General features: G+C 41.1%; 1 protein-coding gene and 1 pseudogene across 7 annotated transcripts in view; one reads left to right on the top strand and one right to left on the bottom strand.

Moving 5' to 3' along the window:
- The window catches only part of LOC125122340 (eukaryotic peptide chain release factor subunit 1-like), a 28450-nt pseudogene extending 3572 nt beyond the window's left edge, over positions 1-24878 (bottom strand).
- ANKRD44 (ankyrin repeat domain 44) overlaps positions 1-26217 on the top strand; it is a 343478-nt gene that overhangs the window by 73367 nt on the left and 243894 nt on the right. The window lies entirely within an intron of this gene.

Here is a 26217-nt window from a genome sequence, read left to right as displayed (position 1 = left end):
TGTGGTCTGTTTTACTTGCTCAGATAATGACCACTTGAGGTGTTACCAGGAATAGCAAATGAGATCCCCTCAACTGTTTTTGCAATCTGTGGCTGAAGCTGCTGATTGTCCTCCAATGTCCAGCCTTCCTTTCTTTATAAGTAATAGAAACTTCTTCTGGAGTAAAGGCTGATTTTCTAGCTTCCTTTGCATCCAGGCATGGTTGTGTGACTATATTCAGCCTAAAGGACTTATATGCGAAATTTTTAGAAAGGAGGAACATCACCCTTTTTAACCTCCTTTTTTTTTTTTTTTTTCTGATGCCTGGGATTGGATGGGATGACTGGACTTGAGCAGCCTTGATGGATCAAGGAGTAGAAGCTGAATTAGATGCTAAGGAGGGTTTTACTGCAAGATAGGTAGAACCTGGGTCTTTATCACTGTAGAACACCATAGAAGTCTTGGCTAACTTTGTATTTAGACCTGTCACAATGAGGGATAAATGTTAAATGTATATCTATCTTGTTTAAGCCACTGCTACTTGGGATTTTCTGTACTGCACTGCTGAACCCAATCCTTCTATCCTATCCTTAGGACTAAACCACTTCTTTGTCAAGGTCATGATCATAGCACAGACCAGGATAAACTAAATTCACCAGAGAAGAGTCAACTTACTAGCACTATGTCCAGCCACTTGAGTAGTTTTCAGAAGACTGTTTTCTTCAGTTCATCCTTATTTGGTCTGACCATTTATATGGCCGGGTGTCGGGACATGACGGGGTTTGCTTATTAATTCATTCCATGAATTGAGTGCCTTTTGTATTCCAGGCATTGTGTTAGGCTCCAGGAATCCAGTGAGAGGAAAATAGCCATAGTCTCTGTCCCGACAGAGCTTATAGTCTGGTGGAGAAGACGGATATTAATCAAAGAACACACAGAGTTATATAATTACTCCACAAACTGTTAAGCGCTCTGAGGAAAAAGCACAGGAAGCTACAAGAACCTATGTAACAGGGGAATCTCATCCAGATGGGGCAGTGAGAGGGCTCGTGAGGGAGGGCTGTTCTGAACAAGGGCCTTTGGAGTGATATCTGGAAGGCGAATTAGATTTAACTTGTTGAGGAAGAGTATGTAGAATGTTCCAGACAGAGGGAATTATGCAGAAGCTGTGGAAAGTAAGCGAGAGGGTAGATTTCAAGAGTGGAACAGTGGCCACTGCATTTCTGTGCGTTCCTGGTGCACAGTAAATAAGGGAAAGCAGTGGGAATAAACTAAGCTTATTTGGCAGGGATGTCACTTTTGTAAGGAATTGAGCGTTGTCTTTTGTTACAAAAGTGTATAGAATCTGATCATTTAATTCCAAATCTATTGCAAAATAGGTAAAATGATCAGACCTTTTGTGTCTTTGGAAATGATGCTCTGAGATGTGTAATTAAGCTCCAGGTTTATCTGTGTGATTCTCTTTTGCTGTGATTTACATATTGCTTAGCAGCTGTCATTTAGACATTTGCACAGATGGACAGGTGGACACAGAACCAGCATTGAAGACGTTGCACATGTTAGAAACGTCTAATGAGAATGTTAATGCTATGAAATATTTTTAATGAGTACATGCTTGCTTGAGTAGAGCTTTCTTCCTAAAAGAAAAGGAGTGGAGCAGAGGAGCTTGAATGCAAATGAGACAGTGAGCCTTCTTTTTTGAGAAAAGTATTGCTGAAATGGTACCTTTTGTGTGTGTTTGTGTGTGTGTCTCTTTGTCTTTTTAGGGCCATATCAATGGCATAGGGAGGCCCTCAGGCTAAGGGTCCAATCGGAACCGTAGCCCCCACCAGATCCCTAACTCACTGAGTGAGGCCAAGAATTGAACCCACGTCATCATGGATACTAGTTGGGTTTAACCACTGAGCCACAAGGGGAACTCCTGAAATGGTACCTTTTAAGTTAATGCTGCTGAGAGTAAATACTGCAGAGACCAGAAAATATTTTCTAAACACAATTTATGTATAGACTGGTAAGTTCTTAGAAAATATGATTTAATAATTGATTCCTTTGTTTTGAACAACTATAGTGTTTTGAGTCTTTCTTAAGCATAGTGACTAGTACTGAACCATTGAAGAGTGCAGTACCATATCAGAACAAAGGTCTATTCTTAGGGAAAAAATCAGCTATTATACGAGACCCACAATTGATGGCAAGTGACTTAAAGAAGTTGAGTTTGCTCTAAAAACAGAGTCTATGCTGCCTCTCATCAGCTCCATTCTACACCACTGCCATCTCTGCCACTGCCAGACCATCAAAGAACACTTTGTTTTGCCTATTTTCTTGACCTCTAGTGAGAGAGAGAGACAGCAGTGTCTTGCTTCTCCCGATTTTCCTTCTAGCGTTTCTGAATGCTGCTATGCTGTTGCTGCTTCTTAGGAGTCATTCGAAGATAGAATTGTGTTCAGACCTTCCTCTCACCATGTGCTCTGTGCAAACTTGGACCTGATATGGTACAGCAGTTCTCATAACTTGCCTCCTAGCTACCCATCCTTTTCTTATAACTACTGTAAGATTTCTTGCTTTCATTCTTCTCCCTCCTTTCATCGGTCTCTCCTTGTTAAAATTTTTTTAGTTGTTTGTTGGGGAGAGATATTGGCAGTTTGGGACATAGGTCAAGACTGTCTCTGTGGGAAATAGAGAAAGAAAATTGAAACTTATTTAAAAGATTCGTAAAAGGGACATATAGGTAGCACTTCCAACAATAGAGTTGGAAGAAACTACTAGGCCCTACAGATGATACCAAGCCTCAACATTACAGGAATAAATGAATACGAGAAATCTTTTATAATATCTTCTTTTTAAAAATTGGCCTATAGAAATATACCTTGCATGTATCCTCTTGTTGCTGCTTTTTCTATGCATTCATCCTCTACCATTGATTGGCTAGGGAGGTGGGTTCCGGTGTTCAAACATTTGTGAATGCTTTCAAGGTAGGAATCACTTGTTGTCCTAATCTTCTCTTCACTTAGGCACATAGTAGATGCTTAGTGGTGGTTTTTTGAATGTATTTACACAAAATTAGCCTTCAGGAGAGGAAAAGTGCCTAAAACTTAAATTCTGCTCCCACCAAGAAAGCTTTGTAGAGAAGTGCTTTGCAGCCTATTTGGCCTGCAGAGGGGGTGGGAATTGGGGGACCCTGGATATGGCTTTGGGTCTGTATTGAGTCTCTGTGTGTGGTAGCTTTTGGGTTTCCACCTCTTGGAGCATTATTATGCCTTATTTCTATCAGATGTGCACTTGTACTTAGGAGTCTCTTAGAGTCAAAAGTACTTTTTGATGGTCATATACAACTAGGCTTCATCAACTGACTCCATGTTTGAAGCCCTCACAGTAGTGCCGAGGTCCCTATTTAGAGTGACTTGTTTGGTGTTACTTCCCTTGACTTACTGTCCCCAAAACTCCTTCTAGAGCATTATTACCTGATCTATTCATTTGTTCACTTAATCATGAACTACTTTGATTTGTTAGTTACTTGTTTTATTCATATAAACCTCACCTCCATGACTGTTTTATAGCTTTGAGAAGGCAGAGTTGGATCTTATACTACTTTTGAGCCCCTCTCAGGCAATCAACAAATATGTGAATTTTAAAGTTTCAAGTGAAGGTAACTCTTGTAGAAGGCTCTAGCAATATCATTCTACTTAGTTATTTTATAGAACCCAAGACCATGCTTAACTGTAGATAATTCTTTATAGCTTGCTAAGATTTTTGCAAGCCTTCTTTTTTGGGGTCTTTACATTGTGAAAGGGGGTGGGAGGGGGAGAATGTGTCTGAGTATGTGTGTGTTGAGGCTGAAGTTTTAATGCTTAAGTTAACATGGAAAGCCCATAGAGAGAAGCCCATTCTTTGTGAAGGTGAAACATAGGACTAATTGAATAAATGCTATTAGCATTGAATAAGGAGTGTGGTTTGAAATATTTAGCATTGTGTTTAGACTGCTAACCCTCTCGTTAGCCTTTTCTTAAAAATACTGTATTAAATTGACATGACTACTTTAAAAAAAAGAGCCTTCTCTTTCTTATCACGGGGAAGAAGGGAATATTAGAACTTTACTGGCAGTGCTTTTCAGGTGAAATTTAGAGAGAGAGAATCAAATGGAGATTTAAAAGCTTAACAAAGCTTTGTAATTTGGGAAATTGAGAACTTATACATTTCCATCAGCAGGGTTACATAAAGTTGAGGTGTCTAACAGAAAACCATAGGCTATTAAAAAGAATGAGGTGATAGGCATGCATGGTATGAAAAAAATCTGCAAAAAGTCAAAAAAAGCAAGTTGTAGGACAGTTCTTAAACTGGGATCTCAATTATATAATGAAGCAGAGTAAGACATTTCTGTGTATATATATACACATATAGTTAATTTGCAGAAAGAAGTCTGGCAGGATGCGCACCAGACAGACTGATGGCTGATTACCTCTGGGGAGTGAAGATGGATGGGGTTTTTTGGTTCACTTTATATATTTGTATTGAGACATTCAAATCGAGAGTATGTTTATGTATTATTCGGTTATGAGAAAATGCAGCCAGTGGTCCGTAGACGTTCCCCTGTCATTCCAGTTTCGTGGTGTCTTATGAGAGAAACTAAAGAACAATTGAACAGTGTGTGGTTTTGAATTGTTTCATTGCATTATTTTTCTTGGCCAAGAGTGAGTGTAGTTATTGCTAAACAATGAGAAGCTGTGATATGAAAGAGAATCTAAGCAATTTCTGTTTATTCTCTTGTTAAGTCAATTTAGAAGCCATCAGATATTGGTTGAAGAGAAGAGTGCAGCACTTAGTGTAATAATATTATGTATGTAATCCAATTTGTATTTTCTAGCAGTTTGACTTTGGTGAGAGACATTCATTGGCTGAGGGGCATATTGATCATTTCTGGGGAGAAGCTAGGACACCACGTTACAAAATGTTTTTGCATGTTTGATCCCACTGAATCCTTTTAAGAGCAGTGGATGAAGTGGCACAGGGAGCCGTAGTTCTGCTTCATGCAGGAGGAAATGGCTCCAGGGAAAAGGATGGCATAAACTGAGCCATAGAGCTAATAAGTGACAGGGTCAGGAACTGGATAGAGCCAAGCTCTTGGCTTTCAAATTTTGATCTCTTTCTACCCAACATGAGGGTGTGCACCATCGTAGAGCCGCCCAGGGTAAAATGTACTGGGACCATATTTTGTGCTAGTACAGCCTCAAGCCATTGAGAGAGTGTTGTAAACCATTGGGTGGCTTGAAGAAAGAGGAGGAGGGTCAAATAAGATAACAAACATCAAAAGCACTTTCTTGGAAAATATTTTCCAAATAGGAGGTGGTGGTTTGGTGATTAGCGGTGTAACAACACGTTCCATCTGTCCTTGGTGTGCTGCGAGAAGTGAGAGCTCTGCTCTCTTTAAGATTCAAAAGCTGATGCAGGTGATGGGGAGAGATAAGGGAAGAGAGCCAGGAGAGGAAGCTCATGGACCGACTTCCGTTTGGATGAAACGGACTCATTGCCATTAAGGGAAGCTACTTTCTAGGAGGAAGCAGGCCCTACCCCAGCCATAGGGGGCTTCTCTTCTCTTGTGTGCACAGATTTTGAATGACAAACATTTTTGTCATTGTGCCCATCCCCATGCGCCATGTCCTTGGAGTTAGTATCATAGATGAATATACAGGACTCTTTAAATGAAGTTCACCATGCAGCTGCCGCATAGGTACAACTTCCTGTATCTTTGGACAAGAGTTTGTGAAGAGCTGATTTAAGAAGATGAGGCTTTGTTCTCCATTACCAGCCTCTGAGGTCATGTGCTCCTTTGAGCATTGGGTTTCTTCAGGACAGATGGGATTATCATCTCCTTGATGTTTTGTTAGGTTTTCAAAATGGGCAGTCTTGAGAAACCAGTACCTTCATTTACTCAGAAGGTCGGAGTGTGGGACACAGTGGTTCAGGGGATGGAGTCATCCATCCATCCACTCAGTCAACATGTATTATGTGCCTGGCATTAGTGGACACTGGAGGGTGGTGGTGGGTACAAAGTCCAGTCCTGTTCTTGCCCTGTAATGCACAGTCTGGTGGGGAAGGGGAAGAAAGAGGTATGGAAGTAACTATTCCATTACAGTGTGCTAGGTGAAGCCCTGGGCACATAGTAGGTACTCAAAAATGGCCCACGAATGGAAGTGTTGTAATAGATGTGTGAACAAAGTCCTAGACTCAAGGCCTAGAGTGGAGCTTCTTAACCATAGTGCTATTGACATTTGGGGCCAGATAAGCCTCCTTTATGCGGGACTGTCTTGTGCACTGTAGGATGTTAAAAGCATCCCTGGCCTCTTCCTCCTAGATGTCTGTGGCCCCCTCACCCTGCTGTGACAACCAAAAATGTCTTCAGGCATTGCTAGATGTCCTTTGATGGCAACATCACCCTTGGCTGAGAACCACTAACCTAGAGGAACATGGGACTATTGTACCATATTTGGCAGGACTCAGGGTGTTTGGGATTGATAATTGATCAGTAATTATCAATTATTGATTGATAATTCAGATTGACCTCAGTTTATCCCCAAGAAGTATGGCTGCCGACAATGACTTAGGTAAAGGCACATCTGTTTATTTTTGTCCACATCTGGATTGATTTCCTTTCTCCTCCTCAAGGCAGAAGATATACTATCTTATTCCATCAGGTCTTGTGTTCTCCTTCCAGGCCCAATTTTCCAGCCTTCCTTTCAGTTGGGTGGGGACAGGTGATTGAGTTCTGGCCAGTGGAATGTGGTCACTTTCTGGCCTCATCCTTGTAAATCCTCCCATGTGATCCTTTCCTTTGTCTCTCCTGAGGTGTCAACTAAGTACAGAATCTAGATGAGGACCCTAAGGCCCTGAAAGGGGATGGAACCCCTGGGGGAAGAGGCTTGAGACCCTGATGGCCACATGGAGCCCTGTCCCTCCTAACCCGCATTGGACTCTCACCTGAGAAAGAAACTCTTAGTCTGCAGTCTCACTGAGATTTGGGGAGTGTTGGGATAGTGGTTAGCTTTCCCGATTAACTACTCTCTCCTGCTCCCTCTCCTCTCTTATGCACCTCTCACTTGTCAAAAACTACTTAATGTTACTTCTCTTTGGTCGCTCTAGTGACCTGCACATGCCCTAACTGAGGACAGAACCTTCTCTTAGCGGTACTATGATACAGTTAATTGCATACCTTCTTAGCCCCCATGGTTTTCCTTTTCATCATCTTCCTTGGAAGGAATGAGAGTTTGGATCTGAGTCCAACTGCCCTTTGAGACTGCTAGGCCCCGATCATGGAATAAGAAGTTCTGGTTGCCGGCCAAGCAGAAAATTCTTCCTGAATGCTGAGTTCATAGTAGCTTTATTCCCCACACAGTTCAAATGGTGACATTTCTGAAGGCAGAGGAAGAAAGAGGACAGTCAATCCTTTTATTTAATTTTGGCATGACTGCAGGTTATGGTGCCTTGGGGAAATGCAGCCGCAGATGCATCAACCTTTTTAAAAATTCTTGGCAGTCTAACCTTTTAAGTCATAAACCTAAATGCAGCCAGCGCATCCTTGAAGAAGGCTTGGATTGGGTATGTTTGTCACCAGTATCCCCCCTCCAAGATTGTCCTTCCATCTTTGCTTGTGAAATGCAAACTCAGTTTATTTTAATCAGTATTTATTTCCTAGATTATTTGGGTGTGTTAGGATTTTCAGCATGTTAGAAAGTTTTATGATTTGCTCAGCAGTCACCACTGTATACCACTTGCTGCCAAGATATAGAGATGCATAGGGGAGCTTTTCTTTCTGATTCTACAGTGATAATATTGTACCTCTGTTTGAGAGGCAGCATAGCGAGGTGGTTAAGAGCATGGACTCTGTGTGCCTGGCACAATATGAGCACTTTATAAATATTATCTATCAGTGCTACTAAATGCTATGCTCTATATTTTCCCTGTGTTTTAATTACGTGGTAATCAAAAGAGAAATTAGTTGCCATTATTGAATTCATTAGGTCTTTAAATCTCCTCTGTGTTTTTAAAGAACTTAAGTAGCTAGAATTATGATAATTCATTTTTGGGAAATTTCAGAATTTTTATGTATACACAGACAGGAGAAAGTATGAAAGAATATATTCCAAAATGTTGATGGCATCATCTCTGGGAGCTTTGATTATGGATGATCTTAATTCATTAAACATTTTTTCATCTGTATTTTCCAAGTCTCTACACATGAGTCTAGATTTCTTATAGAGTTTATTTTAACAGAACAAGGAACTCAACTTATGTTTTTGACATTTCCAAAGAGAACATTTTTTGGTGTTATATTTACATGTGATGTATAGGAAATTTTACATTAAGTGAATGTTTTTTGCTTTAACTTTTTTTGTGATTTTCCTTCTGTGTTTTCTCCTTTCCAATAAAAGCACTGGTAGGATCGGTGACACAAATTGCCACTCACAGAGACTTCTGGAACAGAGCTGTACATTTCATGTAGTTTCTCTTCAAGTAGGTTTTTTATTCTTTGTTTGTTTCCTTTGCCCATTACATCTGATAATTTTTGTAATTAGCCAACTTCCTGCCAATTTCCCTGATTTAGCTGTAGGATCAAATAGCTATAGAGCATGGGACCAGTACTAAGGGACAGCTTTTTTGCTTTAGGTATGAATGGGACCCCTGTGATTGACATGTGCCAGTGCTTAACCAGAACTCTCACAGTCTACCTGACAGTAGTCAAAGCCTATAGAGAATTGGACCAGGTCAGAAAGGAATCTCTGGGTGAGAAAAGAATGATTTTGAAAATGTGGCCTTCCACAATATTTCTGCTGCTGTCAAGAGTGAGAGCTGGTAACTCAAGTAGAGTAATGACAACCATCTATTGAAAATGTCCTACGTGCTGCCACTTTGCATATCTGATCCCATTATTCACCCCAGCCCTGTGAGGTAGAGAAAGTAATGACAATAACAATAATTACTGTTACGATAACAACCAACAGCTAACATTCGCTGTTATCTGCCAGGGGTCAGCCACCTAGCTAAGCTCTTTACATGATGATCTGGTATCAACCTTGTCAGGCCTTCAAGAAGTCTGTGCCATCATGACCCTCATTGTTTAGATGAGAACACTGAGGCTCAGAGAGTATCTTGACAGAGCTAAGATTTGACTCCCGGTCTGTCTGACTCCACCGTGGTTAATCGTTAACATACTGCTGAGTCATTCTCTAGTCTTTTTTAAGGAACTTAGTACTCCTGAATGTTTTATCTTTTTTTTTTTTTTGTCTTTTTGCCATTTCTTGGGCCGCTCCCACAGCATATGGAGTTTCCCAGGCTAGGGGTCTACACCAGAGCCACAGCAATGCGGGATCCGAGCCGCGTCTGCAACCTATACCACAGCTTACGGCAATGCTGGATCGTCAACCCACTGAGCAAGGGCAGGGATCGAACCCGCAACCTCATGGTTCCTAGTCAGATTCGTTAACCGCTGCGCCACGACGGGAACTCCTATTTTATGTGCACACACACACACACACACAGGTATGTATGTATGTATATATTTTGAATTTCCTTTGTTCTTCCCAGTACTAACGACCTTAATGTGCAGTTCTACAGGGATTATTTTATGTTAATTACCTCTCTATTAAATTATTTTATGTTAATTACCTCTCTATTAAATTGGTCATCATAACCAACCCATGGGGCTGTCAGGACAGGTATGATCCCAGCTTCTAGGCCACTAGAAATGGACTTGCCCCAACATATGCGGCTGGTAAGTGGCAGGAGCTGGGCTGAAACTGAGGTCTTTGGACTTCTGGTCCATTTCTCACTCAACTTGGCCGTGATTCTGATCTGTCTTTTTCACAGGTCAGCTGTCTTTATCTTCCTGCCCCAAGAGAATTACTTTTTATTAAAACAAAACCATTTTCTTGGTTACTTTTATTAGTTAAGCAGGGTTGGGATATGCACACGGATCAGGCAGGACAAGCAGAAGAGGCATCCTTCCAGTTTTCACAGCTTAAGTTGTGTAAATCAGAAGGCATTCCTTAAACTCGGGGTGGATGGACTCGTTGGGCTTATCCCTTTGCAGAATCTGGAAAGGGACCAGTGATGCAGCATGACACCCCTTGTGTGAGGAGCTGGGCCCATTCCAGCTCCCGGTGCGATTTCTGCAGTCCTGTGTTCAACTCTCCCTCAAGGCCAAGCTTCAGACCACCCATTAGCAAACAATTTATTTTTCAAGAAGTTGCCCTGAAGCCATTTCTTTATATGAAAGCTTTTTGTTCATCCCTACACTAGAAATTCAATTTACCACTGAAAGAAGTTTTCCAGAAGAGGTTGTTATTATTTCTTTTAAAGAGAAGTGTCAGAGGACAGGGGTTGGTGGAAGCAATAAAGAAAACCATTAAAATGGATTGCGAATTAGGCTCTTGTTTCCTGGTGAAGATGGCAGGAGGGGGTGGTGTTCCAGCTCACAGGGCGATGTGGTTCTTAGAACAGCAGGGAGTGGCTGGGCATACAGGCCACAATCAGACTGACGATTACATAGCTCATCTCAGGAAGCTCTTGGGGATGGGGTCCAAACTGGGGTCCGTTTTAAAAATCAGATTCTGAGATCTGAGAAACAGAGTTATGAAAAAAGGTTGTGTAATAGAGAAGAATCCGAAGGTGTGGATTTTGACTCCGGCTGTGGGACCGATTACCTATGTTATTTTATTTATTTAAAAAATTTTTTATTTATTTTTAGGGCCACAAGTGTGGCATGTGGACGTTCCCAGGCGAGGGACTGAATCAGAGCTGCAGCTGCTGGCCTATACCACAGCCAACAGCAACGTGGGACCTGAGGGGCATCTGTGACCTATACCACAGCTCACAGCAACGCTGGCTCCTTGGCCCACTGAACGAGGCCAGGGATCAAACCTGTATCCTCATGGTTCCTGGTTCTAATTTGTTTCTGCTGAGACACAATGGGAACTCCGTTTTTTTTTTTTTTTTTTTTTTTCCCCCCCGTGGGACTTTAGGAATGTCACTTAATGGCTCTGGGCCTCTGTTTCCTGACCTATAGAATGAGGTGGTTGGATCACATACATAGTACCCGTCTCGCTATGCATCAGAATCACCTGACGGGCGCCTAAAAAAAAAAAAAAATACAGTACCTCAGCATCATCCTTAGAGACTGATTAAATTGGTTTGGGATACACCTGGCCTCCGTATTTCTAGAAGTTCTTTGGGGGATGGAAATATGCAGCCCAGTTGGATCAGCCCTCAAATCTCCTCTAGTTGTAGCAGTCGACTTTAAAATATATGCAGTTGGTCTCTTACCAAGGGATTTATAAACTACACAACAGCTTATAAATGGATTTACTGTAACGAAGAATGCTGATCACTGTTGTCTTGAAAAACAGAAAAGTTCTTAAAGAGTCATTGAAGCTATGTCATTGATTTGGAAGATAATTCTCCAGCGGAAGCCATGAACATTTTCTTCTGTGAGGCATGAGGATAGGAGAAAGAGAGTTTGATAGAGCCAAAAAGTTGGAATTGTTATTTTTAGGTAACTGAAAGTGTTTTTCCTCAGAAGTTATACGGGGAGGGAATTAGTTCACAGGCCTAGAAGAGAATATTTGGGTTGCAAACCTTATTTTTAAGGTAAGCACAGAAATTGCCTTTTTTTTTTTTTTTTTTCTTTTTAGGGCCAAACCCATGGCATATAGAAGTTTCCAGGCTAGGGGTCAAATCAGAGCTACAGCTGCCAGCCTACATCACAGTGACAGCAACACAGGATCTGAACCGCATCTGTGACCTACAGCACAGCTCACGGCAATGCTGAATCCTTAACCTGCTGAGTGAGGCCGAGGATCAAACCTGGGTCCTCATGGACACTAGTTGGGTTTGTTACTGCTGAGCCACAATAGGAACTCCAAGCACAGTAATTTCTAGCCCATACCTCCTTCTAAGTCCCAAGGCAGAAATCATATTTTTATAAATGCCAAATTATCAGTTCTGATGGGGGTCAAAATTCCAGTCCTTGCTATAGCAAGTTACCCGTCCTTTAGAATCAAATTTCTTCCAAACCGGAGTTATTTTTAAAGGTAACAGGGCCCTGGAAAACATAAGATTAATGGAACATTCCTTTTGTTTACTTAGTTTCAAATTATTAGCCATACAGGAATTGGGATGAATGATTTTATAGTTTATATTTGGATAACAAAAGAAAAAATGAGAGGTGTGGCATAAAATTTGATACTGAAGCTTTCTTCATAAGTACTTTCTGTTCAAGTACTTGGATCCCTGAAGGCAGTTATCATCCAACACATAAGCAGGTCATAGTAAATCCTAAGCCCAAGGTCACCTCCCTCTCCTCCTCTCTCTCCCCACCACGCACACACAAAGCTCTGGCTGTGTAATCCTCTTTTGTGTCAGAAGAATCTAGGCAAGATTCAGAAATGTTGTTTCTTGCAAACAGCAAGGCACCATCTATAGCCATGAAGAACCTCACATTTATTTTGAATTTAGAGCCTCTGATCTGTAACAACTCTATACCAGGAAAGGATAGCAAATGACCTCATGTAGCATCAGGTAGGAGCACGTATGACGAGATAAGAGGTGATTTTTTTTTTTTAAATAAAAATCAGTGTTCCTACTCATTTCTAGCCCTTGACTCCTTTTCCTGAAAGGAAAACCAGCTTGTATTTGAAAATACTCTGAGGCTTACAAAATATTGGATGTTAGTTTAATTTATTTTTTTATTTTTATTTTTTTTTGCTTTTTAGGGCTGTATGTGTGGCATATGGAGGTTCCCAGGCTAGGGGTTGAATTGGAGCTGCAGCTGCCAGTCTATGCCACAGCCACAGCAACTGGGGATCCAAGCCGGGTCTGTGACCTACACCACAGCTCATGGCAATGCTGGACCTTTAACCCACTGAGTGAGGACAGGAATTGAACCCACATCCTCATGGATACTAGTCAGGTTCATTATCTCTGAGCCACAATAGGAACTCCTGGACCTTAGTTTAAGTACAGAAAAGCATAATGAAGAAAACAAAAAAAAACTGACCCCAAACTCATCACCCAGGTCATCCTGTAAACATTAGAAACTCAAATGTCCAAATGGGAACAAAAGACTACTCCTTAGATAGCTACTTTTAATAGAGAAATTTTTTTTTTAATTTAAAAAATGAGGCTAGACTAATAACAACTAAATTTTTTTTTGGCCACTTCTGTGCTACTTCCTGTTCTAACTTCTCATTCTCTAACAATTCTTATAACGTAGATACCCTTATTATCCTCACTTTACAAATGAGAAAAAACGCTAAATAATTTATCCAAGGTCACGGTTTAATGTGCAGCAGAGCTGGGATTTGAACTCAGATAAATGGTTGATGAGTTGGGCTTTCAAGGCCCAACTCATCAACCATTTCTCTATGCTGCTTATGGCAGAATTTGGTGGAAGTAAACTGTAGAAAGTTATAACTACCTTTGCTAAGTAACTGACTGCTCTGAAAATGGAAAATTATTACCTTAGGTTCTGAAGAACTCATCTTAGACCAGCTCCTTCTACTCATTCAGGACTATCCTTTGGCATCAGCTCAGAAAAGCAGAACTTGTTTTTGTAATTGGACCATGGTTGATTTACAGATTTTGGTTTTAGTACCTGAAAGATTATGCAACTTATATAATATTTTAGGTTAAAATTAATATGTTTACAAGGAGGAAAATGCCAATGGTGGATACAGTTCATTAAAACTGATTTCCTTGTTTCTTCTCCTTCCTTGTTCCCTTGTTGCATTTTTTTTTTTCTTAATCTCTTTAAACTATGGTCAAGATTTAAGTCATGGAGAACCACGTCCACGAGAACAGTGACAGTGGTAGTGGTGGTACCCTGACTGAGGAAGCCTAGGACGTATGTTGCTTCTAGACTACAGCATGTGCTCAAGGAACAGTTTAAGGGCCCAAGGTGCTTTCTCTAGTTGTAATCAGTGTCCTGGAAACCAATGTTTCATAAATACAGATAGAAAATTCTTTTCCTAAATGTGCTCCCTTACACACATGGAGGTGCAGCTACCACTTTTGGGGGCTTGCTTACATGTTCGTGGAGTCATAGATTTATTCATTCGTCAGGCTTTTTTCTTTAAAAGTTTTTGCTATTCAGGGAGTTCCCGTCGTGGCGCAGTGGTTAATGAATCCGACTAGGAACCATGAGGTTGCAGGTTCGTTCCCTGTCCTTGCTCAGTGGGTTAACGATCCGGCGTTGCCGTGAGCTGTGGTGTAGGTTGCAGACGCTGCTTGGATCCCGCGTTGCTGTGGCTCTGGAGTAGGCTGGTGGCTACAGCTCCAATTCAACCCCTAGCCTGGGAACCTCCATATGCCGTGGGAGCGGCCCAAAGAAATAGCAAAAAAAAAAAAAAAAAGTTTTTGCTATTCAAAAACTTATATGTTGTATAAATGGAATCATACAACATATAGATATAACCATCAGATTCATAAGAATTAAAATCTGAAAATAACAAATGTTGGAGAAGCCGTAGGTACACAGGAACTCTCACCTACTGCTCCTGGGAGTGTGAATTGTTACAACCCTCTGGAGAGTAATTTGGAGATAGTCAAGTTGAAGCTATGTTTTATGTATACCCCATAACCTAATGATTCCATTCTTGGGTTTATACCCACAGGAAAACCTCACATCTCTGTTTAAGGAAACAAGTGCAAGGGTGTTGACCACAACATTGTTTGTAATGAAAGACAAAGTGGAAACAAACCTAACAAATAGAGAAATAAAACGGTTATTTTTCATGCAGTGGAATGCTATGCAGGAGTGAAAAGGAATTAACTAGAATTATATGCACCAATATAAATAAATCTCCAATACATAATGTTGAATGGAAAAGGCAGGTTTCAGAAAGATAAAGACACTCTGATTCCATTTATACAAACCTTTAAAACATTATATTGTTCATACCCAGTAAATATTTAAAAACACATATGGGATTGATAACTACCGATAGAGTAGTGGTTTACTGTGGAGTAGAAGGATGGGTGATGACTCTGGGGCTTTACTTACCTCTGTCCTATTTTATTTCTTAAATGGGGCAGTAGGTACATGGGTGTCTGTAAGGTTATTACCTAAATTGTTTTGTGTGCTTTAAGTATTTTGCAGTTTAAGAATAGAAAAGAAAGCACGTATCTCAAGACCCGTTGGAGTTTTATCAAATAACAACAAAAAATTCAGGAGTTAGAGAAGGAAATCCAATGGAGTAACATGAAATGACCACTTTGCTTAAGTGCAAGGGTGTTGACCACAACATTGTTTGTAATGAAAGACAAAGTGGAAACAAACCTAACTGAAATAGAGAAATAAAACGGTTATTTTTCATGCAGTGGAATGCTATGCAGGAGTGAAAAGGAATTAACTAGAATTATATGCACCAATATAAATAAATCTCCTGTTGAAAGCAAACACAAATGGATGGGCAGAGATCTTGGTGGCGAGGATGGTGAGCTTCCCAACTTCTCTTGGCCATTTATTGCATGTCTGTCATAACCTAGTGAAAAACCAAAGAGGAGAAAGTGAAGGAAAGAGGATGTGTCTTTGGGACAGAGGGGGGTTCTAAATCTTTTAGAAGAATGAGAGAGTGAAATGTTTTTTTAAAGCTACACCACCCCCAGGTGACGGGTGTCTCAAGGCTTAAGTAAGACTTCCACCATCATGAAAGTTTCGGATCCTTAAAGAAAATATTTAGTTCTCATTACTCACCATTCTTGGTAGGGTTTTTGCTTGTTATGTTTTGTCTCCTGCGTCAGAGATTTTCAGCCATGGTAGAAATTTGGGGACCTCCTTCCCCACTACCTTTCTTTTCTTCCTGTGTCTGCTCTCAGGGCAGCAGCAGGTAGTTGTAGGGGATAAAGAAAAAGTACCAAGCAAATCTTGATAGGTAATTACTTATTAGGATGGACAGCCTACCCTCGTCCACCTTAGAAAACCAGTTTCTTATTCTAGAACCTTTAGTTATTCTCTGTCTTGCTCTAGGTGATGGTCTTAGCTACAGCAGAGTCACCAAATAGAGGGTTTTAGGCCAGGAAGTATCTTAATACTGGGATGTTAGTACAGGATGAGCTGTTAGACATGCATTGTGGTGTTCTCATTTTATATGGGAGGAGCATGATTCCAGCATATAAATCGTTTGACCCAAGAGATGGCAGGATGAGACTAGACCCAGCACTCCCATCCTTCCACGTAAAAACTTTCAATTGTGCCCGATTGCTTCTTTGAGCCCATCTCACTTTTCGGTCCTTACCAGTTGGCTGAACTGATATAACTTTACCCCCGTATTCTCCTGCTAACTTTTCCCAGTTATCTCTGTTGAAAAGAGACATAACTCTTGGCTTGTCGTTTTGCTAATGATTCTCAAAATGAGCCAAAGCTGACACTGAGGGTGGTGAGGATAAACGCATTTATCTGAGGCCCACACTTGGCTGTTTCCCATCCTTAGGGAAGTTGTACCTGGAAGAAAGGAGAAGTTGAGGCAATCTGAGTTATGCTTTCTTGGGTAAAAGTGACTTTCCTCTGTAGTAGAGGCTACAGCAGGAGTTTGGGGTCAGGCCTGCTGGTCAAAGAATAACTAGACTCTTCTGTTATAAAAGGTTTCCTTATCTAGGAGTCAGGTCTTACAGTAATTCAAGTCATGTAAATTTAGGAGAAGAATACATTCTCCCAATTGTTTTTGTAAAAATAACTTTCACATCACATAATATGTCCCAAAAGCAAGTGATCACTGGGAAGCCGACATGCTAGTCAAAATAAGGTGGGCTCCTGAATGTCTGTTTAATAAAGGCTGTTAAATGTCTCAGAGGATTCAGCGCTGATTTATATTAACAGGTAAATTTCTAAGGCAAGATTCGTCTGAGACTGATTGCTGTGGGCAAACTAAATGGAGCTATGCTTACAACACTATCCCACCCCCATTACGGCTGCCCGCCCAATATATTCAGCCTGACACAACCCTTAATTGAAGCATCCATCCTCTGACTGTGGAACCTCTAGGCCAAGGTGAAGGTATTTGCAGTTGAGCTTGGCCACTGAACAAATTGCTAATGTCCACCTCTGATGACTCTTTTTTTTTTTTTGCCTTTTCTAGGGCCACTTCCCGCAGCACATGGAGGTTCCCAGGCTAGGGGTCTAATCAGAATTGTTGCTGCCAGCCTACGCCAGAGCCACAGCAACGCCAGATCCAAGCCATGTCTGCGACCTGCACCACAGCTCACGGCAACGCTGGATCCTTAACCCACTGAGCAAGGCCAGGGATCGAACCCACAACCTCATGGTTCCTAGTCGGATTCGTTAACCACTGTGCCACAATGGGAACTCCCGACAACTCTTTATCAGATTTTTCTCTTTAGGGTGTGTTCCTATATCTCAGGATATACACTGACAATAATTTGATGAATGGGGAAAAAAAGGCAGAGAAACAAGAAAAATCCATTATACAGAGAACCCATTTTCTAGGCTGACAAACATGATACCAGGACATAATAGTTGCTAATCCAACTCCTTGTTGGATCATGACACTGTAGGATTTGTAATCAAGTATTTAGGCATGATAATGACAGAAGATTTTATCCCTGGATAAAATGGGAATGTAGTGTTACTCATTTAAATATATGGTAAAGGAGAAGAAATCAAAGCTGTGAGGGAACTAAGGCCTTCTATAAAAAAGGATTATATGTGACTACTTCCCTCCCACACTACATTTAAAAATATTGTATACTTGGAGTTCCCGTTGTGGCACAGTGGTTAACGAATCCGACTAGGAACCATGAGGTTGTGGGTTCGATCCCTGGCCTTGCTCAGTGGGTTAAGGGTCTGGCGTTGCCGTGAGCTGTGGCGTAGGTTGCAGACGAGGCTCGGATCCCGCGTTGCTGTGGCTCTGGCGAAGGCTGACAGCTACAGCTCTGATTCGATCCCTAGCCTGGGAACCTCCATATGCCGCGGGAGCAGCCCTAGAAAAGGAAAAAAAAAAAAAATTGTATACTTTCACTCTTATGGAAGTTTTCTAGATTGATTTCAAAGTACTTTATACTGCACAGACTTTTCTGCTGACATGAAAGAAAAGTACTCCTGGAATATTCCTCTGTTATACTTTTCATAAATTATTTGTGTCGATAAGGACAATAAGGAGGGCAGCTTTCTAAAGCTCATTAAAATGAAGGGATTCTTTTCTGCTAAGCTTTCACTCTTTTTCGTTCCTTCCTCCCATGTTCTCTGAGGCTTTTCCCTGCCTTAGGAGATTTGTCTGTTTGGCCTGATTCTGATTTCCTCTGCAGAATGTCTTCCCTTGAGAGATGAGAAGTGAGCTTCCTTTTTGTGTCAGTGCTTTCTCCTGTTACAAATACGAAAGCTGAGAGTCCTTTTTTAATGATCTACACTACACAATCCATTTAGTTAATTATCTTCTGCTTTTCCCTGACTGATTATTCTCAACCTTAATTCGGGGTCCCATTTGTTTTCACAGGGCCAGGAAATTTTGCTGTATTCATTGTTTTAAAAACAGCCCTCCCTGTCGTTTCTCAATTCCTCATATTTATCAATCTGTACTATGCATTTACTTATTAGTCAGGATTTTGTTGGATGCAAGTGACAGAAATCCCTCTCAAACTAGTTTAAGGAAAAATGTTATGTTTTGGAATTCCTGTTGTGGTGCAGTGGAAACGAATCCGACTAGGAACCATGAGGTAGGTTGTGGGGTCAATCCCTGGCCTTACTTAGAGGGTTAAGGATCGGGCATTGCCATGAGCTGTGGTGTAGACCAGCAGCTGTAGCTTTGATTGGACCCCTGGCCTGGGAACCTCTATCTGCTGAGGGTGTGGCCCTGAAAAGCAAAAATAAAAATTAAAAAGAAGTTACGTTTTTGGAGATGAATGGAGGTGATGGTTACACAACAATGTGGATTTCCTTGTTGCCACACAACTGTGCCCTTAAAAAAGTAACTTTAGGGGACCCTCTTATCTGAGGGCTTCAGGCAATTTTATTTCTCCATTCCTTGGACATCCAGTGTTTAACTTCTCATCACTTTGTTTTTAAGCTTCAGGAGTGCATGTTTTCTTCAGTGCATGACAAATGTATGTGGGATGGGTCCCAGGTGGCTTCATGGAGAAGCAGGCTATTGAACCATGGTTATTGAAAAAAAAGCAGTTGAAAAAAAAAGTTCTCAAAGTTGAAAAAAAAATTCTCAAAGTGATCAGCTTGAGCAAACGTGTGAAGATGGGCAGATGCAGGGAAAGAGTCCACTTTGGCTCATGTGTGCAGAGCGAAGGGGGTGATACAGCGCAACTCAAGCGAGGTGGCCGGGAACAGCAGTGAGTGAGTGCCCATGGGGGTTGAGACATCCTCGGAGGATGGAGGGTGAACATGAGAGTCGGGACAGTGTCCTCATAAGGAAGGTGGACACTCCTATTCTGGGGAATTTTTCAGGGGAAGGAGTGTTGGAGAAGGGTCATCTCAGTAAACATTTTTCATTGGTTCTATCCAGATGTCTTTTTTTATCCTTTCATTTACAGGGTAGTCTTCCAACTCCTCTGTCATTTTATTATGGTACCTCTCTTAAAGTATTCAAAGCAAAATACGAATTTCTCCTGGTGTCCTGATCTCAAGAATTATTCTTTCCTTCTATCTCATCCTAGTATTTTATCTCTGCTCATAAATTTTCTGATTTATAACCTAAACCTTCCTGCCTTTGCCAATCTTATTTTATGTGTGCATAGGAAACAGAGGGAATGTTTTTGTTGAGGAGTGGAGTGCTTTGTTGCTAAATATTCTTTCCTTTGGGGCCAGTTACTCAAATGTGTTGCTGCAGATTCTGTGGGAGTTGTGTTCTGAGCTGAACTGTAGACTTTTTAGATCTGGAAAGGATTTAAAAAAAAAAAATCTCCAAAAAAACAGGCCATCCAACCCACTCATTTAACAGATGAGGAAACTGGTTCCCACAGTTGTTAAATAACCCCATCATATGTTTATTACCTCAAAGGGTAAAAATCGTAAGGGTGCACCTAGAGAAAGAGTAGATGAGTGATTCAGAACCATTATTGCTCTATCCCAAAGTGGAAAATAAGCTCTTCTGGACTTGTTATCCAGCCGTATTCCTGTTGCTTAATTTCTCAGTTGTTTTACACAGCAGTTTCAAGTATCTTTGAAATACGGCGTAGTGCATGCTATTTTTGCTGCCTCCCTGCAGAAGAGTCTATTATGTCATCCAAGCAAGCACTCATCCTTCTTTGGTTGCATCACATGAATTTGGTGGGCTGTGATGACACTAACATTTTTTGTATTAAAGAACACTAAGTCTAGAGAACAGACTTGTGGTTGCCAAGGGGGAAGGGGAAGGGAGTGGGATAGACAGGGGGTTTGGAGTTAGTAGATGCAAACTATTACATTTAGGATGGATAAACAGCAAGGTCCTGCTGTATAACATGGGGAACTATATCCAGTCCCCTGGGATAGACCATGATGGAAAAGAATATAAAAAAGGGTGTATATATATGTATAATCGAGTCACTTTGCTGTACAGTAGAAATTGGCACAACATCATAAATCAACTATAATGAAACGTATTTTTTAAAAAGAACACTAATATTAGTGTTTTCCTATTGAAATTTATTTTAGGAGCTATCCTATCCAACTTTGGTGAAAACCTGAATCTCTTATTGGTTTTAGAGCTTCTGGTGGAATTGACATCATATCTGATACCCTAGAGTTTTCTTTGCTTTTTTGTGGGTTTTCACCAAAAAGTGCATGCATCAGTCAGGAAACAGGAGATAGGATCTAGATAACCTAGAAATGGTTAGTTGGGCCATGGAAAAAGTGGAAAGAAAAATGAAATGATCTCTATTCATCGGCCAAACCAGATCACTTGGCAAACAGCGATGAGAAAATAGTCACAACTCCTTTATCATAGGCTCCTCCCTTCGGCTAGTGATTTTACTCGGGAGCTTTTACTTATAAGCCACCTCCGCCTTTTTTATTTGTGATGGTGGTTGTATCTTTTTTATTATTTCCAAAAAGGTGCTTTTAGTTGTTAGATTTCCTATCAATGTGCTGGCTTACAAGCCGGCCACTGGCTGCCTTAGGTTTCATGCTCCTCCGGGGGAGAAACGTAGTGTTTCCTAGAAGGTGACACTTATGATGGCAGAAGTGCTTTCCTGCTGGAAAAAGGCAAGAAAAGGTGGTTTCGTGTGGAATGACAGTTGGCAGAATGGAAAGCCTCCTCTCTCTGCTAGTTAGAGAAGGGCAAGGAGAAGATGGTGTGGTGTGCCTTTACGCAATGCTAACCCAAACCAATTTCTAGCAAAGAACTCTCACTGGTCGGCCTGTGTTTTATGTCTGTCCTGATGGGGAAGACAGCTGAGAGAATTATTTTAATGAATGATTTCATCAGAATCGCAGGGATTTAGAAAGGACAGTTCATAACATGGAAGGAGGTAGGACAGGCTGAAAAGGTTTACATGCAGTGACATTGACCCTTTGATGGGCATTGAATGGTTCCTGGAGCTACACCCAGGAAGTTTGTTGAATCACTTATAGGATGAGCCCAGGAGGGAGTTCGAGTTGTGGCTCAGCAGAAACAAACCTGACCAGCATCCACGAGGATGAGGGTTCTATCTATCAATGGGTTAAGGATCTGGTGTTGCCCTGAGCTGCGGGTGTAGGTTGAAGACTCAGCTTGGATCTGGTGTGGCTGTGGCTGTGGTGTAGGCTGGCAGCTGTAGCTCTGATTCGACCCCTAGCCTGGGAACCTCCATATGCCACACTTGCAGCCCTAAAAAAAAAAAAAAAAAAGGATGAGCCAAGGAAATATTGTGATTATTGCTAAGTGAGAGACATTTAGGACGAGGTATCAGTTTATTTCCTCTGTTGAATAAAAGTACCATTCTTGCAGATTACTTCTAGATCAGAACAATACTTTTTGCAAACCATACCAGACACACTATATTTTGCACCATGATTTTGTGCTCTGTACCTTTACAGGCGTTACAGCCAGAGGAGGTGTTTTCCTCTTGGTTTTACAAGTTAGGAAACAAGACTCAAGGGGCGAAGTCGCAGAGATGGCAAGGGGCAGAGCAAATCCCTGAACCCGGGTCTAGGTGACTTTTTGTGTTCTTTCCTCTGCAGCCCTGCTGCTTGGCAGAGAACTGGCAGATGCTATTAATCAAGACTGTGAACTTGAATACAAATTGAGCCAGGAATGTGTAGGAAACAGCCTCTTAAATCTTGACACAAAAGTTTAAGGCATTTAGAGACCTTCAGTGTGTCTTGGCTCTTAGGATTTCTCAGTTTGTTGCCACATAATTAGAACCAAAGACCTAAACTGGGGGTTGATTTCTAAAGCTGCCTATGCCCCTTGCCACCGGGATTTATGTCGAGACATTTAATTAAATGGCTCCTTAGTGACAGGGCTTAATATATATCTTTTAAAATACCAGATAAAGAAGTGCATTTCTTCTGCATTAACATTATGTGGCAATGTTCGTTTCAGTTAATTGAAGCTGTCAGAATTGTTTGGGAAGATGTTCTCTAGTCTCTGGTTTTTAGAGATGGGTTAAGTTGGAAACCATGGATTCACTGCCTCACATTTTCCCATTTCAAGTGCTAAACTGAGGGGTTGGAGTTCCTGTCCTGGCACAGCGGAAACGAATCTGACTAGGAACCATGAGGTTGCAGGTTTGATCCTTGGCCTTGCTCAGTGGGTTAAGGACCTGGCATTGCTGTGGCTGTGGTGGAGGCCGGCAGCTGCATCTCGGATTTGACCCCTAGCCTGGGAACCTCCATATGCCTCAGGTGCAGCCCTAAAAATCAAAACAAACAAACAAACAGAGGTGTTAGTTTAACCCCCTGCACCAAGACCAAGAGATGCTCATACTGCCCAAACTCTGGTTTTCTGTAGCCCAGCCAATGCCCCACAAAATGTGAGAAAGTGAGAAAAAGCTTCAGTTGAAAAATTGGAGCTATTTACTTCCTGTTTTTAAGTTAAACAGAGTGAAATAAGGGATCATGTTTGGTTTAAATTTGATATATCATCCCAACCTAGAAAATTCTGCAAAATTCAAGATGTAATATAAACATGCTTTTAAAAATACAGCTGTTGTTCTTCCAGTCTGTGAATTCTGGTGTGGCCTGACTTGGAGTGTCTATCTGGGGAGAAGCATCCATGACCTCTGGCCTGAGGCTTTGCTTGTGCCGTAGTTATTGATATGACTGGGCTCCTGTGTTCTAGCTCCTCTTCAAATATTCTATTTCCAGTGTAATTTCATTTAGACATCTGTTTTTGCATTTAGTTTTTATAATGTTTCTTTTCTCTCCAACTATATCAGTGATGGATAGTAACTGTAAATTTCGAATATACTCATGAGAAAAAGAAAAAAAAAAAAAGAACATAACTCATCTGTCATCTAATCAGTAAGAGAGAAATACTGTTGACTTGTTGATATTTTCCCTGTTTTCATTATATTTCATTATACTTTTTGTACATATCTACTTAAAAATACAGATTTGCTATCTCATTGTATATGTTGATGTGACACACCATTCTTTTTGCATGTCTGCTGTGCATAGGATATAGTTTTGTTTACTCCCCCCACACTCAATCTTATATAACAAATATTTTTCCAAGTCTTTAAAAATTCCTTGAAATGTTACTTTTGGTAACATTTGGCTGTATAATAATCTATCATTTGGATGTGTGCTATATTTTATTTCTTATATCCCTAAGATTATTAAGAAGATTCCAATTACTTTCTATAATAAACAATGCCCCAGTAAACATCTTGAACATAAATCTTTGTGCTTATCCCTGATTATTTCCTTAGGGCAATTTCCCATGAGAATTACAAGAATGTGAGCATACATCTGGCTTATTCAGGTGTACTTTCAGCTGCAACCTCTGTCTTATTCTGTAATGCTTTGTCCCCTCAAGTGACTGGATTGCTTTAAAGTGATCCTAAAATTTACATAGCATTAAGAAATTTGAAATGTATTTTAGGAAAGTTTCTATACTCCCAAAGATACAAACGTTTAATCTCTGAAAGTGGCCGTGGTTGAGATATGTATCTTTCTAACAAGGGATGAAAGAATTCTAAGATTATTTACTCAAAAAGTCTAATAAAACAGATTATTGAAAATGTTGGAATTATCTTTGTTTATGAAAAGTTACAGTTGGTTTAAATTGGCCATTAAAAGATCGTATGAACCAGTCTCCCAAAGCTTAGCAACGTACCGGTCCAATTCCCTTATTTTCTCAATCACAGATTTTTCTGCTTAGGCTTAGCCTAGAAGGCTGATAATTGTGGCGTAATAAAACTGCATAGTGTTCAAGTGTGCAATAAGCCTTGCTTAGCCAGACTCAAGCAATATTTACCATCGCTCTGCTAATGAGCTGTTCTTCATATCGTTTAATTAGCCAGATTTATTTTAGCGAAGGTTAAATGTGTTTCATATATTTAATAGAGGTCTTGAAATAACATGTGCTGAAATCAATTAGAAGAAATGCAGGAAAATTCCAAGCAGGCTTGCTGTGGAATCATCACCATGCAGATAGTATTTTGGTTCATCTTAGAAAAACCAGAAATCTGGTGGGAAGAAAATATAGTGAATCCTAATCCATTGCCAAAAATAATGTTGTCTGCATTATTGACACTTCTTTTGTGGACCTCTTGTGGAAGCAGATGTCCAGTCCTCTTCTTTGAAAGGTGCTTATGGAGCCTAGTTAATTGTGGGTGATGTACCAGGCCATGCTTACTGAGGGGCTGCATTCGTAAGTGTGTCTATATAGCACAAGTCATGTAGAGTCAGAATTACCCTTGAGCGCCTCTTTGGAAGGCCCCACCTTGGAGGCCCACACTCTGTCTCCCAGGGAGGCCCACATGGCTAGTTTTGCCTGGGGAGTTGGAACAGATTGCTGTTTCTTTGAATACCAGATAAACAGTTGGCTTGTGTGTAGGGGCCAACTTGTATGAAAAATATGTTTCCTTAAGCACCAGAATCCCACTCAGGTCGGCGAGATGTTCACAGTGGGAGCTCCGCTGGCCTGAGGCTGACGGAGGGAGCTGAGGAATGATATTTTTCTTCTCTCTCCCCTGCCCTGGGGCATGAGTTCATTGAGTGGGATGGCTGGCGCCTGCCTGTGGGTCCCTTCCACCCTCCCTCATGGTGGGTGTTGGGTTCTTTTGAGAGAAAGCATGTGTGACGTGACACCACAGCAATTGCTGTGATGTGGAATTTTACCCACAGAGAAGTTCTTCTGTGACACCCTCCAGTGATTTTTTTTTTAAATTTTTTCCTTTTTTGGCCATACCTGTGGTACATGAAAGTTCCAAGCCAAGGGTTGAACCAGAATTGCAGCTGCCGGCCTATGCCATGCAATACCACAGTTGAGCTGTCTCTGAGACCTATGCCACAGCTTGCAGCAAAGCCGGATCCTTAACCCACTGAGTAAGGCCAGGGATCGAACCTACATTCTCACAGAGATAGCATCAGGTCTTTAACCTGCTCAGGCACAACGGGAACTCCTCTAGGGACCTTATTGGTTAACCCACACCATGAAAGCATAGTCAAAGAGGCAGGAGGAAGGAATATGTCATTTTGAAATTTACCTATAATAATACTATAACTTTCTCTACATTCAGTGAGCAGAGATTTATTGAGAGCCTACTATGTGCTAGGAGTTAGGGACACAGTGGTGAACATCCTTGCTCTTCTGCCACTTAAGGTCTTGGTAGGTCCTTGAGAATTTGCCTTTGCCGAGGCACCAGTGGACTGACCGGATAATCATTACACCTATAAGGACTTAAATATTCAATGCAGAAAATGCTTATTTGGGGTTCTTGATTTGAGACTGTATGATGAAAATGGTTTCTTTGAGAACTACCCATTATCTAAGCTCACACACTTTTTGCTTTATGATAACCAACCTCAGAGGCCAATTGACCTTCCCGTCCGATGTCTGTGTCTCTCACTGGATCACCACCTACCTGCTTTCAAACTCTTGGCTCCAGTATTGCCTGATCTCTGGCATCTTTGCATCCAGCAGCACTTCCGTGCTCCAGTTCCTCATTCTCAGGATCTGCGTGCCTTTGCTTCTCCCAAAGTGGTGGTAGATATGCATATGTGTGCGAGACAGACAGACTCAACAAACACATTCTTGTGCTTGAGAGTTGACTTTTGATGGCTGTTCTTTCACCATTAGAGTGATGGTTGCAAACCTG

This window comes from Phacochoerus africanus, chromosome 3, assembly GCF_016906955.1.
Source record: "Phacochoerus africanus isolate WHEZ1 chromosome 3, ROS_Pafr_v1, whole genome shotgun sequence".
NCBI lineage: Eukaryota > Metazoa > Chordata > Mammalia > Artiodactyla > Suidae > Phacochoerus > Phacochoerus africanus.
Note: the sequence above shows the minus strand (reverse complement) of the source record. Positions and strands in the feature narration are given on the sequence as shown.